Consider the following 15,299-nt stretch of genomic DNA (forward strand, 5'->3'; position numbering starts at 1 on the left):
GTGAAGGAAACATTTCAATCAGTTCACCTTTCCCTCCCTAAAATGTCTCCCGGTTATTTCTTCTACAGAAGAGTTACATCAAAACTTTCCCTGAACCTCTCCAGAGTACTTCACTCAGAAGAGCAACTATCAGATCAAAAAGCACTTCTGTTTATTAGTTCAATCTCCTTCATTAGATTCCCTCTATCGTGTGTTTTCCCACACAAACAGCGATAAAAAAATCTGCTAAAATCCACTGACAGCTGCGGCTGTGATAGACTTTTCCTTAATCCGATTAGCTGCCGCCTCCCTGTTCACACCAGTTTCTGTAAGCAGTTACCACATTACACTACAATCTGCTGATTTCATCTGCACTGGCATCAGGCAGCATTCAAAGAAAGTCTGGCCTCATAATAACAGCCTTTGAGAGCCGGGAATCTCCTCTACACGCATACGCACAAGCTGCTGTCTCTCAAATTGTAAAAAACGGCATGATTTTGGAATTCAGCTCTAAATGAATAGGGCATTTCCACAAACAGCCACCTAAAACTCACATTGCCTCAACTATTCTCTGCTCCAGCTTGTCTTTTGTCAGCTTTTGCATTGTGACGCTTAAATCTGCTGAGATGCTGAAAGAAAACTCATCTTTGCTCGAGCTACTGGCTCATGCAAAAAAGTAAAAAGGTCTCTTCAGAGGGAAGAAAAATAAAGCAGCTTACATTTGAGCAGAAAGCTTACTCTGTCTGCTCAGCCCCTCGCCTGTGAGAGCCTGCACATGCACCTACTGCTGCCCTCAGCCAGAATGGCCACGCTGCCTTCTCCTCTCCGCAGCAGTGAGCCAGAGGGACAACGCAGGCCTGAGATGCTTCCTCACTGCCTGCAGGTCACGGCTTGGCTGGGGGGGAGAGGTCTTACAGACACTGAAGACAGGGCTGGAGCCGTCCTGCATCGAAGGAGACTGGATGAAATTTCAAGAGGTTGGCCTAATTTTAGAAAGAAATTACAGATTTAAGATAGTGCTTAGAAGAATTTCTGATGTTCTGATGACTATAACGATTCTTTCTTCTTGGCCTTTACGTAAGAGTCACATAGGTGGCCCCTAAAAAAATGAAAGCATTTAATTTCATTTCCTACCAGAACTGGAAGCAATGTCACAGCTTCTATTGCTCAAAGGAGGGAAAGAAAATGGCAGAGCACAAATTCACAGAGAAATTTTTGGAAGAGAGATTGAAATTATGGCTCTTAATACAGTATATAAATGCTGCAAGACACCAGTGTAATGCTTAGCAAATAAAGAATAAGCTCATTCTAGAGAGAAGGCAATGTGCTAATAGCTCCTGAAAGACAGAACAGAGATTTTCATCCTGTGCAGACCCCTGGTCTCTGAGCAGCTGGGTTCCTCCTGCATACCAGGGCATAGCAAAACATGAGAAAGTGATTTGGCCAATGATTCTAAGTTTACAGCATTTCATCTTTAATTTGTCTGGTGAGAAATCGAGCAAAAATGATCCTTCATCTTCAGAGTAATGGGCATATGAGAAACTTCTGCAATGATGATTCGGGTTTTAGAATTTTATCCAAAACTGCCAAACAAAAAGCTCTCTTTGCTTAATTACCATGCAAGTAATCTTGTTATGTATCTCACTGTCATCACAGAGTTTGGGTAACACCCTACCTTTATGCTTGGAGACCCAAGCAGCCCAGCAGTTAGGTACAGCTGCATAATGAATTAACTCACTGGTTAAAATTTCAGCTGTGGGAGAAGAAGTATTAGAGCAAAAAGGCACAGCCGTACTCAGAACATTTAGCTTTAACAGTCTCCACTTTCTTCCGCTTCTTCCAAAACAGACTGCAGCTCTAGAGAGACTACAACCTCAAAATTCAGGTCCTAGCATTATATTCTATCAAGACAGGGCAGTTAAACACTGTCAGCATTTCCCTTGTCCTACTTTTTTAGCAGATGCAAAATTTCAGCACAATTGATAACTTCATAACCATTTTACTTGTGACAAAAAAGGTAAGCTCCAGCAAAAGATGGCTCTACCAAAGCATTCCCAGCTCAATCCCAGCTCTCAGTGGAAGAGCCTTATGGAAAGCATACATCCAGACAGAAGGCTCTTGCCTATACACAGTAGGAGGTAAGAAAATGTAAATCATGTACACATATACCTGGCTAAAAATCTTTTGACTAACGAAGAATAGAAACCAAGTTTAGACTCGAGACCGAGAATTCAGAACAGAATAAGAAAAACAATCTGAAAACGTTGGTGACATGATCTATTGTTCTGAGTATAAAACAGCATCCCACCTTATGATCTTGATTTTAGCTCAGGATCTGAACAGAGTGAACGCCAAGTCTCTGCTCAGTTCCTGTGAAGGCAGAAAGTAGAAAACTGGGTAGCTATTCCCTATGGCAGCACAGAAAGCCCCATGGGAGAGAAACTCAGAAATAAAAATGCATGATTATAAAAAATAGGCACTAGAATGAACTGCTGCTCTGACAACTAAACGCTTCAAAATCCTGCTTTTGTTTTAATTCCATAAAACAAATTTCTATTTGAGAAATGAGATTCTCTGAATAATCCAAACAACTCTTTTACTGTAGCAATGATTATTATCCTATTTAAATAAAAGACCTGTGTTTCTGTAGTAATTATCATACCATATCCCTAATTAATTATTACTCAAAATATCTGTTGAAATTCTTGCCAACCATTTAGAAACAGGCACAAATTATTCCCTTTGATCAGACTTGCATTGCTAAAGGCACATTAAAAATACAGAGAGAGCCTGGAAAAGCCTTGCAAAATTGTCCATAAAGCCAGAATTATGTTAACTACTGCAGCAGCACTTACTCTGCATATTCAGAATTTGATTGGATACAAAAGGGAATTTCTCTCTTTGGACAAGAGGTCAGTCCACACCCCCAAGATTAAGTTGTATACAGTTTAAAAGAAAACAATTGCCTGCTAATTAGAACACATAATGAAGGAAAATAAAGATTAAAAAAAAAACAAAAACAGCGTGACGTTTGTGGGCTTCAAATCAGTTTACAGCTAAATCAACAGAAGCAACTGCACAGATTCTGAAAGGCTGAGTACGACCCCTGGATGTTTAGCACACTGCCAAGTAGTTAATGAAGAGAAAAACCCAGCCAGAGAAAGTGACGCCAAGCTCCCAGTCTTACAAAAAACTCTGTGGATCTTTAATTCCCATGAACAGAATCTCATTTTTTTTTTTTTAATGATTCCTGTGAAAGACCCATGACAGTTAAAATACATGCTTTCCACAATCCAAATTTGTGATGCTCCTGTCTTCAAATCTCTGATGTTTCTCTCAATAAACCTTCCCTGGAGTTGCAGTTTCTATTTCAGCGTCTTCATTTCTAAGAAAAATCTGAGGATACTCGCTGTACATGTTTTTATCAGAGCTTTGAAACTGGTTCTAAATGCACATTAAGCTGATGCAATAGGTTCTGTGTAAGAACATGGTGCCACCAGCTATGTCCCACATGAGATCTTTACACAATTATTTCGCCCAATTCCAGATAGTCACAGGTAAGTTACTGAATAATTTCCGGTATACTTTCAAGTGAGCACAAGTAGACCATTCCAACATGATGTACGTTAGGGATGTAGTTCCATCAGAGAGTAACTGTACTTAGCTGGGTCAAACCCATTTCTGTTGAGAACTTGGAAAAAGGCTGAGCACTGGAAATGCTTTCCTGCTTCTGAATGATGGAGCTCATGGAAAGCAGGAAGGCATACTTTAAATCACATGCCATTCTATATTGTTTTCCAGATGCCTCTTTGCCTCTTGTATACCCTTACGGCTTTCACAGAACCACAGACTAGATAACACTGACAGAACCAAGCCACACAAGTACTGAGCCGCAACTTTACTCCTCGTTCATCTTTTATATCTTCTTTTTTTTTAAATAAAAATCAAATAAATAAAAACAACTAATGAAAATATGATTTATGGAAAAATCCAGTGAGATTCGATGTGAACAAGGAACTACTGCTTTCCTGTAGGTTATTAGGCCAACTACTGAACTCAGCAGGAAAAACCTCTGTTCTGCATCCACTTCAACAAAGCAAAGGCAGAACACCTCTGAGGCTGTTGGAAGGCCCTGCTCAATGATGGAGATATAATATACTGATATATATTACGTTTCTGTATACACTGTAATATACTCTTTTCTGAAAGAGTGGTCAGGCGCTGGAATGGGCTGCCCAGGGAGGTGGCAGAGTCACCATCCCTGGAGGTGTTCAAGAAACATTTAGACATTATATTGAGAGACGTGGTTTAGTGGGGCTATATTGGTCGTAGGTGGATGGTTGGACTGGATGATCTTGTAGGTCTTTTCCAACCTTGCTAATTCTATGATCCTATGATTCTATGTTTCAGACCCTACAGCCAGCTTTGTACGTGCACTGCACAGTGTGTCCGCAATGGTCAGATCCCCGCTTTAAATTCAGAAGGGGGAGCAAGATGCTAATGCAAGAAATATCCTAATAATTGTCTGCTCAGGAAAGTGGCTGAGGGCCTGAACTGTTAAGGTAATTATGCACAGATTTTAAGAGGACTATTTTCCTCTGGCAAATGTTTCACTGCAACGGTGTAGTCATGAGATTTCTTTCAATACACAATCGATCTCATCTGCCCACGACTGCTCTAAAACACCAAAACAAAACAGAAAAAAAGTACCAGCAAAAAACCCCACAGAACTCCACCCCAAGCCCAACACAAATTAAGGAGCTTCTCTCCCTCCTCACTTCCCTGTGATACGTACATGTGATGCTAATGGGAGTTTTGTGCACTTCAAAAAAAGCATAAAAAGTAATTCCCATATGTTGCATTTGCCACAGGGAATTTGTTACATTCACTGATGTTAAATTAGGCCATTGTGTATATACTTTAGAAACAGAGTCAGGCCATAAAAACTTCTACGTGTTATTACTTGAGCATTCATTCCTCAGATTGTCTCTTTGCTGATATTAAAGTCTGAATGTTGTTCATCAGAGAGTGACTGATAATAAAGAAGTGATTGACAAACTTATTACTTGGCTTTAAAAAGAAGTTCTCCCAATTCAAAAGATTCTTCTATAGTCCTGAGAGATGCAGCTTGTTCTTTGCACAAGAAGGCTGTAATTGGAAGAGAATATACACAGAGGGAAGAAACAGACCTGGATTGTATTTAAACTGGTAAATAACTCAATATGTAGTTCTGAAAGTATGCAGCATGGCTCAGAGAGGGCAAGGTGTGGGGCGGGGATGCCACAGTGGCTGCTTTCCTTGCTTTGCCACCAGCCTACCTAGCCTGAGCCAGCAGGGTCACTCCGTGGCACTCCTGGGAGCTGCTGCCACGCTGCAGCCATGCACACTGTGGCACCAGAGCAGGTTGCACCTCACCCAGGCAATCCTTGGGGGCCATAACCACATGTGCTTTCACGAGCCTTACAGCCATGGCAAGGATGGCAAGGACTTTACTTGTCCAGTTAACACCCCCAAGAACGCAAGCTGGTGGCAGTGGTGCTTCCTCTGCCTGCTCCGTCCCCTTTCCAGTCCGCAGACAGGGAGCTGAATGGGTTGCCCTGTGCTGCTCAGCGTGGTGCTGGGTCCCTGCAGGGCTGGAGAGCAGGGCCAGCACAGCAGGTGATGGCACCGTCTGGGAACACCACTTGTGGGTACCAGGTCAGCACAGCCATCACTGCGCTGCCGGGGCAACTGACATTGGAGCTGGCCTTGCCAAGCAGGCAGCCGCCTCTGAAAGAGGCACGCCTGCCACATCAAGACTTCCCTTGGTCACGTGTTTTCTTCCTCAGGTGAGGCCCTGCCAGAAGAAAACTATCTCCCACCTCTGTACTTTTATTCTTCTGCCTGTTTAGCTCCTGAACCTGCTTGTTGCGACGTCAGACAGCGAATGCTGTCACCAAAGAAGCAGCAAGAGAGGAGAGCAGCTGTAGTGCCAGCCATGGCTCACTGGTGGGAGCAGTCCCGCAGCTCCAGCTGCAGTGTGTAAATAATCCTTTAGTGCCACGGGCCTAATTGAAGACTGCTTTTTGATTCATCGGGCTCTAAATTAAGGTCAGACTTGCTCATTTTTCACTTCCAGTGAACTTTCTGCATTAGGCACCAAGCAGCAAACACACTTGATTTCAAGCACAGACACCAAACTTCAGCAGTTCCTTCTCCTTCGCACCAGCCTCCGTCACAGCAAGGTCACCGAGATTTAAATAGAGGATGAAGAGCCCTGCCTGCGATGATCTGCAGCCTGAAAGCTAAGCAAGTGCAGAGGTGCTCTCAGGAGCACAGGAAAACAAAGGCTTCAAGTCTCCTGAGCTTGGGATAATTTGCTGAAATTTGCCTCTTAATAATTCTAGACACTTGAAAGAAAATCAGATGAAAACAAAACTTGCTAATAGGAGCTGTGCTATGGAATAATGCCAGCTGGTTTCCTGAGCTTGGCTCCATGTTTTCCTTCAAAATAACTGAACAAATAATCTTCCTCATGTCTCTTCTCTACCTCCTGTTCTCTTTTAATCCTGGGCCAAGTCACAATCCCCCTGTGAGCCTCGTGCCGCTAGCCTCCTCTTGCTGTCAGCGTGGTTTGCCATCGGGCTGAAATCCTCCATCATGAACTCACACACCATTACTTGAAGCAGTCACCTTTTTCCCAGCTGCCTTTTTACACTACCAAATGTCACGTTTTTAGCCAGTCACCTTTCCTCCTCTTCCCACATTACTTATTTTCAGTTTGCCCACCCTCTTGGACTCATTTGTCTTTAAATAAACCAGAACCAAACCCACTGTTGAAGACATCCATTGCCTTTCCACGTCCACCTGCCTCCTTACTGAACTGCATCTTACTTTCCTTCTGGGTGCTAATTTACGTCCTGGTGCCTGGATGCTTAGCAAGAACTGAATCCATCTTCCTTCCTGTCTGCTCAGTATTCTGAGGGAGTGTTGCCAACGGCTTTTGAACAGTATTTAGCTGCATACATACAAAAATTAAAAAAGACCTTATATTTCCTTGGAGTGCATAATACAAGTGCTATTTCTAGGACAGTGAGAGGCTATAACAATGTAATGCTGTTTAGGACTACAAAATTACAGCTATGTCTCAGCTAGCAGCATATTTCAGATTTTATTCATGTTAAGAGAAGTCAATCTATGAAATCTTACAAAATAGCTTTTGTACTACAGGTCTTGGCGTGAACTATATTTCTGACAATCTGATTACCACCGAATTTCATAGAATCATAGAATGGCTCAGGTTGGAAGAGACCTTAAAGATCATCCAGTTCCAACCCCCTGCTGTGGGCTGGCTGCCACCCACCTGATCAGGCTGCGCAGGATCACATCCAGCCTGGCCACAGAGATGGGGCATCCACAACTTCTCTGGGCAGCACTGCCAGGGCCTCACCGCCCTCTGAATAACACCTACCCTCTTTTAGTTTAAAGCCGTTCCCCCTTGTCCTATCACTATGAGTGCAAAAAGTCGGTCTCCCCTCTGTTTATAAGCTCCCCTCAATTACTAGAGGGCCACTATGAGGTCTCCCCAGAGCTTTCTCTTCTCCAAGCTAAACAAGCTCAGCTCCCTCAACCTTTCTTCATAGGAGAGGTGCTTCAGCAAAGCAGAGGAGGATAATCACCTCTCTCTCCCTGCTGGCCATGCCTCCGTTGATGCAGCCCAAGATACAGTTGGCCTTCTGGGCTGTAAGTGCACACTGCTGGCTCACGTCCAGCTCATCATCCATTAGAACCCCCAAGTCCTTCTCTGTAGGCCTGCTTGCCATGAGTTCTTCTCCTACACATATCTGGAATTGGCTCGATCAAAGTGCAACACCTTATACACTGCCTTGTTGAACATCATTAAGTTCATGCGAGCTCACTTTTCAAGCCTGTGCTCCCTCTGAATTGGCATCCCTTCCTTCTGTTGTGTCAACTGCACCACGCAGCTTGGTGTCCTCAGCAAACTTACTGAGGGTGCTCTCAGTCCCCCTTGAATTTACCCAGGAAAATATTTTATCTTTGGAGTAGAAGCCAGTACAGATGAGTAGTTTCCTTCAACACTGGTTAAAAAATAAATAACATATTTTTGAAAGAAGTAGAGCCTGTTCCCTCAACTCAGAAATGGACAGCAGTAATCAATGCTTTTCCTGAATCCTTGCCCAACCTCTGACTTGTCTTTAGAAGGTTACTTGTGGTAAGAAAAAAATCTGCCAGGATCTTGAAATTCAGGTATGCAATTGAGAGATTTCCAGAGAGTTCCATGACATTCAAAATAAGTGGAAAAATACGCATATTGATTTTCTGTTTTGGCAGCATTAAGATTTATTTACTCTTGATGTTATAGTGACCTCTAGTTTGTCTTGGTCAATACACACCTCCCGGGTTGATAAACCTTAATATTCACCTCCATGAGAGTCAATATCCACTTTATAACATAAAAGCTATCCCAAGAGACAAATATTAACATTGCCGAATAGCTTCAGCCACTCACTCCTTTTTTTTTCCTCCTCCTAATGTGAAAGAGGACTGAGCTTGAATGGTTGGCAATATTGAAAAAAAAAAAAAAAGGTAATGAATTCCAACAATCTAGAGAATGTGCAAAATGTGCCACTGACCTTTAGCAAAAAGGACACTGGATGAAAGAATAATTTAGATTTGTGTATTAGAGAAGAGACAGACTTCCTTTTTTTACAGTATAACCTCAACTTTGTCCTTGTGAAGATCATCTGCTACTAAAAACTCCAGGTGCAATTTGTCTGTTTTCACACCTCTTTCTTCTTGTGCCACTTTCCCAGAAGATATCAATAACTGGAAAGGGATGTTGCTTTTCTGATACTAATGTTAACTTCTTTCTGGTCATGAAGCTCTCAATAACTGTTTCTGGCTATAATGAATTATAATTACCAGTGAGCTTCCTGCAGAGACAACTGCAGTCCACAATAAAATCTGGGAATTTTGTCTTCGTGCCTCTCTGTCAGCCACTCAGGTTGGCTGCTGTATCACTGGGGATAGCTTAGCCACTCCAGGCAGCGCTCATTTCTGTGAAGGAACTTCACTGAGGAACAAAATAAGTTTCCTCATAATCCATAAGAAGATTGTAGTACTATACAGACTAATTTTGAATGACTGCTTCTGCCATTAAAATGTCAGGTTTTTTTTTTTTTCCCCCCCAATGTTTACTATAGAAACATTTGGGGATTTGGCAGCCCCTTATACTTCTCCTACTCAGGTAGCTACTACTGTGGGATGATTTGTTTTTTACAGCAACTGCTGCCTGTCTCACTGTGCAATGAACTGGCACTAGGCCAGGTTCCCCAGTGTGAAAAAAATCCTTTAAGTTGAGAGCTGTCAGTGCAATGAAACTTTGTGATGAGCAGCTCCTCTGTTCTGTGAATCCTCTGGTGGGAAAAAGGCCCCTGCAATTGCAGCAGCTGCTCTGGCCAAAAAAAGACCTACGGCAGGAATGGGGACAAGGGGAAAATGCGTTCTGGTGCCCAGCAGACTTCTGATGCCAGAAGAGACCTGAAGCTACTAAGAAATTGTTTACATTACGATGGATGTAACATATATTGGGAACTGGCTCAGTGCCCAAGATGGGGCTAAGCGTTCCATGTATCCTCCTGCACATCTCCCTGTATAAATGCAAACTGCAGCAGTTTTACTAAAATGCGGTGTAGTAGTACTAGATCCAGTTCTGCTCCATCAGCCCACAGAAGTGTCTTCACAGCCTGGTCTGACCCGTTACAGGTACAACGCACCGCACTGTTCCATTAAATTTTCCCGGAAGTTATTTGAGTTGTTTCCACATCTATCTTTACAGGGCATGCTAAGTCAGATCATTTATTTTCCAGACAAATAGAGTACTAATGAAGTTTCAGAGGAGTCTATTTTAGTGGCAACCTTACTTTTCATTTACATTAATAATATAATGCAACAAACTCTTCAGTTCATCTTTATGCTGATACGGCATCTTGTATTCAATAGGCACCTCTTGGTCAGCAGTAACAAAGACATAATAAAAGATATTAAATAAAATTCAGCAAGCATTTTTACGTACGCATTCTTCACAAGCAATTAAAGCTACGCTCATCTCTTTTAGAAGGGGCTTTACCTGCAACATTGCTAACACCCCACCCTAAGTTATAACAGCTGTAAATCAGATAGTGAAGTAATCTCATGTTAAAACTACTTGAGTCTATGTAAAGCTATTCACTAAACTTTAACACTTATATTGATTCTTCAGAGCAACAAGAAAAATAATCAGATCTGAACTGCAGTTTGATAGTAAGTCCCACTGCGCTGGGCTGAAGTCTTGCTCTTTAAAATTGCCAAGCCAATGCATAAGATCATTTGATTGCCAAAAGATGGGAGCTTTGCCCCCCCCCCCCACCCAACTGCGGACTGGGAACTCTTCCAACATTATCCCTGAGATTAGGATACCTCTATTAATCTCCAGTCTAAAATTACTGACAGGCTGTCCAGACACATTATTTGTGTAGCACCACTGTTTTGTGTAAATTCTTCTTTCCTGGAATGGGATCCATGCTGCATTTTTATAGTGCTATATTTCCCTCACTGTCTTCATTCCACTACACCGTGCCATGTAAGCTTTCCTAGTCTCCCACAGAAAAAGCAGCTTTCTGTCCTCTTTTTGTCACAGCAATATTTTCTGCATCTGCTCTTGTTTCTATCGTTTATTTGAGGGCACGGATGGCCGAAGTCTCAGGGAGCATTCCTGCCGAGCTGGAAACTGCACCCTGAGCACCACTGCTAACCCGATCCCTAAGCCAGCAGTACACAGCCTGACGCACCTGCGGGTCTCACTGCTGTCCCACAGCTGCCTTGTACTAGCAGCCTCACGCTGGATTCTGCTTCTTGCCTTCCACTTTTATTGCAATGTTCTCAAAAGCACCAGTTAATTTTTTTTTTTCCTGTGCCACTGATGAGACCTGGGAACAGTGGCACACCTAGCGATATCAAAACTCGCAAAATAAACTCACCAGCTGTCCTATTTCCCTCTAACAAAAGCCATTCAGTGGCGTGCCATTGCTATTGTGTGCGTGTGGCAGCTACAGAGTGTTGCTGATACTGCTGCTGTTTTTCAACTGAAAAATAGAAGCTCTCAGCTGTTTCAATTCTCTGCCATTGGGCTAGACTTGTTACATACTTGAATTTTACAGAAATGAAAGAACTCTTCACAAAAAGTTACACAACCTCAACAAATTATACAACAAAACAACTTCTGAGAAGCATAATTATTCTCACTTTTCAATAGAGAAACAAGCATGCATGTGCCCCTGATTTTAGATTTAATTTTTTTGTTACTTTGGGAATCACCAGGTGATGATATAGCACTAGCAGGCATCTTCCATGCAGACAGGCTTGTCTTTTAAATACCAGCACCTTCAGAAGTGGTATTTGGTGACTCGGGCTCTTTTTTGAGACATAGAAAGCAAAAGTTAAAGGTTATATACTAACAAGAGTGGGAACATTTGTAAATGACCATCTCCATGGGATACAATACCATTTCTTGCTTGGATGCAGATGCACTTACATATTCTCTTTTTGGCACAAAAATATAGCAGTGAGAAGAAACACTTGTACAGTTGCTTTTCCTGATGTGTATTTCTGAGCACAAGCTGTGACGTTAATCTAATGTATGTCTCTCCACATTAACTTATCAGCAAATTCTTCTTGAAATATAGCTTTCCCAAATCTGAGTACTGGAGGTTAGGAAGTACCTACCATTTCTACACACAATTTGTGTTTGCTCTTACACTTGAGTGAGTAGAAGTCTAAATATTGGAAAGATCCCTAAGTTCTGCAGTCAAGATTTTTTTCTAGAAAGTTATACTCAAAAAAAGTCTACGGTCATAGAGATTTTGTTTTTAATGTATATTTTATTTGCTGAATGCTTGTAGCAGTGGCTGAAACACAAGACAACGTGTAATTAGAGAAACTGTTTTCCCCGTTGTTTTAACGCCAAGCTTGGGGGAGCTCAGAAATCCAGCAGCCCCAGAATCTACGGTGTAACTGCTTCTCTGACAGATCTGCTGCAGTCTGCTTTTTCTCTTCTCTCAAAGCAATCTTTAAGGATCCAATAAATCCAACCACTTCTGAGAACAGCCTCAAGCCTCATATTGAAGTCAGAGCTATTCCAAGGAGGAGCAGGTAAACAGGGCAGACAAAGGCTGCATAAAACCTTTACAACCCCCATACGGCATCTCTGTCAGAATGTAAAAATCAGGCATCTGGACCAAAATCCAGCCCCACCAAAAGCACATGATTTTACTCACAGTTATCATTACACTAGAACAATTGAAATAAAAAAAATATTAATCAAGACCCTCTAGAGAATTCCCCCACATATTTCTGGGGTGTTTTGCTTCCCAAAGACAGGTGCTTTCCACCATGGCTTCTTGGTGCCCAGTGATGAGCACAACCCTAGCTGAACAGGGGCCATCCCTCTCCAGATTCCAGGAGCTCTTACTTGCCTCTTCCAGCAGCTTCACCACAGCTAGCAAAGGCCACTGGGGTATGAAGATGAAGGCAATTCTCATCTCAATCAACCTGATAAATTCATTCAGATTTTTGAAATCCTCAAGAGTGTATACCCACTGAAATGTTTCAGGTGGAAAATCTGTAAGTAGTCACACTTTGGAAATATGATCATGCTTGGGAAAGAGGCTGAGAAGTGCCACTGTAGTGAAAGAAGATCACCAGGAGTAACATCAATCATTAGAAGAAAGTCAGGAGGAAGAGTGGTAAGTGACATGAGTAGGATGGATGGGACAACATAAAGAAATATTTTTCTTGCTGCTTAGAAAACCGGAATCCAATTTTTAGATCATTGATGTTAAAAGGAACTCAGAGGAATCTGCAAAGAGAATTCTTTGTTCCCAAGTTACAAGAAGTGGCTCTGTCTAATAAATACGTTGGCACAGAACCATATCAAGAAGAAAATCCACTTAGAAGTTAATCACAAGTTATTGGTTATTTAATGTGTTCATAAAAGTAGCCTATTGAGCCACAGATGAAGAAGTCCACATATAACAAGATTTAATATGGTACCAACCTCTGCTCTCCAGGGCTGAGAGCGGAGGGCAAGCAAAGGGTACAAATTCTACAATGTGCAATGAAGTGAACGCAGAAATGTTGTGGCTTTTCCCTCAGTAAAGCAGTTCCAGAGGTTACTGCAACAGTGCTTCCACTTGCCCAAGAGCTGCTGTGCACAGCCACTTCACGGCTGCGGCATCCAGCTGGGTGTTATGTGACATGGCCCTTCCCTGCTGAAGGGCAGAGCACAGCACTTTCCAGGGAAAATTGCAGGGTCCCAGTAATTGAGGGGAAGAAATCTAGTAGAACCTAAAGTGTGGTACTGCAGCAAGCTCTATCTGCAGCACAGCCCATAGGCAGGGCAAGAACTGTTTTTGTTAAGGGAGCATAGCCAGAAGTCCGCTTTTATACTAGGGAGACAAATCTTTGATACTAGAAGGTACAAAGGTAACTTCAAGACACAAAATTTTCTTTGATTTATCTCCCGTAGGTATAATACAGACCCCTACATTCTCTTCAGAGGATTTTCCTAGTGGTAAAATAGTAAATAATAAAAGAAAGTCGTTTTTATTAGTAAGCATATAAACAAAAAAAGATCCCAAATATACTTAAAAACAAATCTGAAAGAAAAATATTGAAGTTTTATTTAGAGTGCCCAGCACAGCATGCTCACTTTGTGCTGGCATCATCTCTGCAGCTGAATTATAAACCTCTCAGAAACCAAGGCTATAATTACTGCTGGGTGACACTTGAACTTTCCATGGCCAAACATTTTACAGGACATAATTTCAGCAGGAGACTTCATGGCACGTTGTAAGGCTTTGAAATTCTTCCATTAGTTTAAATTTTGTGATCCTCTTTTGCCAAGACGTAAATGAATAATTATTAGTAAGTAACGATAAAAATGAATTACTTTCATTTTTGACGGTGGAATCATTAAGATTGTTCACTCTTGGTACTGCAGCAAAGGAAAGAGAAAAGTGGCCAGCAGTGTTATCTGTGGTGTTTTGTAACAGTGAATGATAGCTGCTGGCTTAGAGGAGAGGGCATTTCCCATCTTCTTTTGCTCTCAGTCACATCTTTTCATTAGTGATGACTGAACCACAAAACCAGCTGGAGATGGTACAGATGTGCACTTATAAGTTTGCGATGGTTATCTGGAGATTATCTGAACAAATTTTAACAGCAAAATTGTGAAGAGAATTTCACGAGAACAGTTTCTCTGGTTCTTCCTTTTCCTGATTAGGTTCTGCAAGAGCCGCTCTGCTGCTGCACTCGTGACCTGGTCTGTTGTGTTTCTCCAGACAGAACGTGAACCAAACCAGATTACTTCACCTGGTTTCGAAAGTGCCTTAGCAGATGTGAAATTAGCAAGACGGTAAGGTGGTCTTAAAATAAATAAAGCTTAGTTTCTAGGCAAAAATCAGACAGAAAAGAATGCCCATAAGCTATATTTGTTGTTTCTGTTCTTTTTTCCCTTCTCTTCTTCCCCATTTATACCACGACATTAAGAAAGGCAAATTCAGATCAGGTACAGGAAACAGCTGCTAAGATTTAGAGCAACTGGACTGAAAAATTGGAGAAAATGAAAGCCTGATTATTTGGGTCAGTTAAAATTGGTCAAAGCAAATCACTGGAAAACAGAATGGAGAGGACAATTTTGAACTGCCTGGAGGGCGAGTAAGATGACCTAATGCAAGCATCCATTTCCAGCATTGAGGATTCCCTCGCACAGTGAACAGCTTTCACTAGCATGGACGTGGACAACAGAAAAATCAGATACCCAGAGAAACTTGGTCTCCTTTCTACTGGCCCTGCCCACTGAAAGCATCTCTGCCCATGGGCAGATGCTACAGCTGGCATCTCAGGGTTTCTCAGGGGGAGGAAGGAGTAGAAGGGCTGCAGCTCCCCACATGCTGCTGACACCCCTTGTCTCAGATGACTCATTTTGTTCCACTTGTAAAATCAGCACAAACTGGATTGTGCCTCTGAAAAAAGATAGCCATAAAATGGTTTTCTTCAAGGCTCTTAGCAGATTTGGATCATCTAATTTATCTAGAAAGTAAACACCTTGCAGTACTTCCCTTACATTCTTTTTTTTTTTTGGTTTGCTTTGTTTTATTTTTAATTTTGTTGTGTTTTTTTTTTCTGGGTTTTTTTTTTTTTTTTTTTTTTTTTTTCTGTCTGTAGCTTCTAATTTTGCCACCAGTTTGCAGAGTTTTTTGCTTAGCAGCTGTTCTTTCGCT

At 41.9% G+C, this 15,299-nt stretch overlaps 1 long non-coding RNA gene across 1 annotated transcript in view; it reads right to left on the reverse strand.

The window, feature by feature from the left end:
- The window catches only part of LOC110405792, a 458,825-nt gene that overhangs the window by 25,580 nt on the left and 417,946 nt on the right, over positions 1–15,299 (reverse strand). The gene's annotated exons all lie outside the window — the stretch shown is intronic.

This window comes from Numida meleagris, chromosome 13, assembly GCF_002078875.1.
Source record: "Numida meleagris isolate 19003 breed g44 Domestic line chromosome 13, NumMel1.0, whole genome shotgun sequence".
NCBI classification, from domain to species: domain Eukaryota; kingdom Metazoa; phylum Chordata; class Aves; order Galliformes; family Numididae; genus Numida; species Numida meleagris.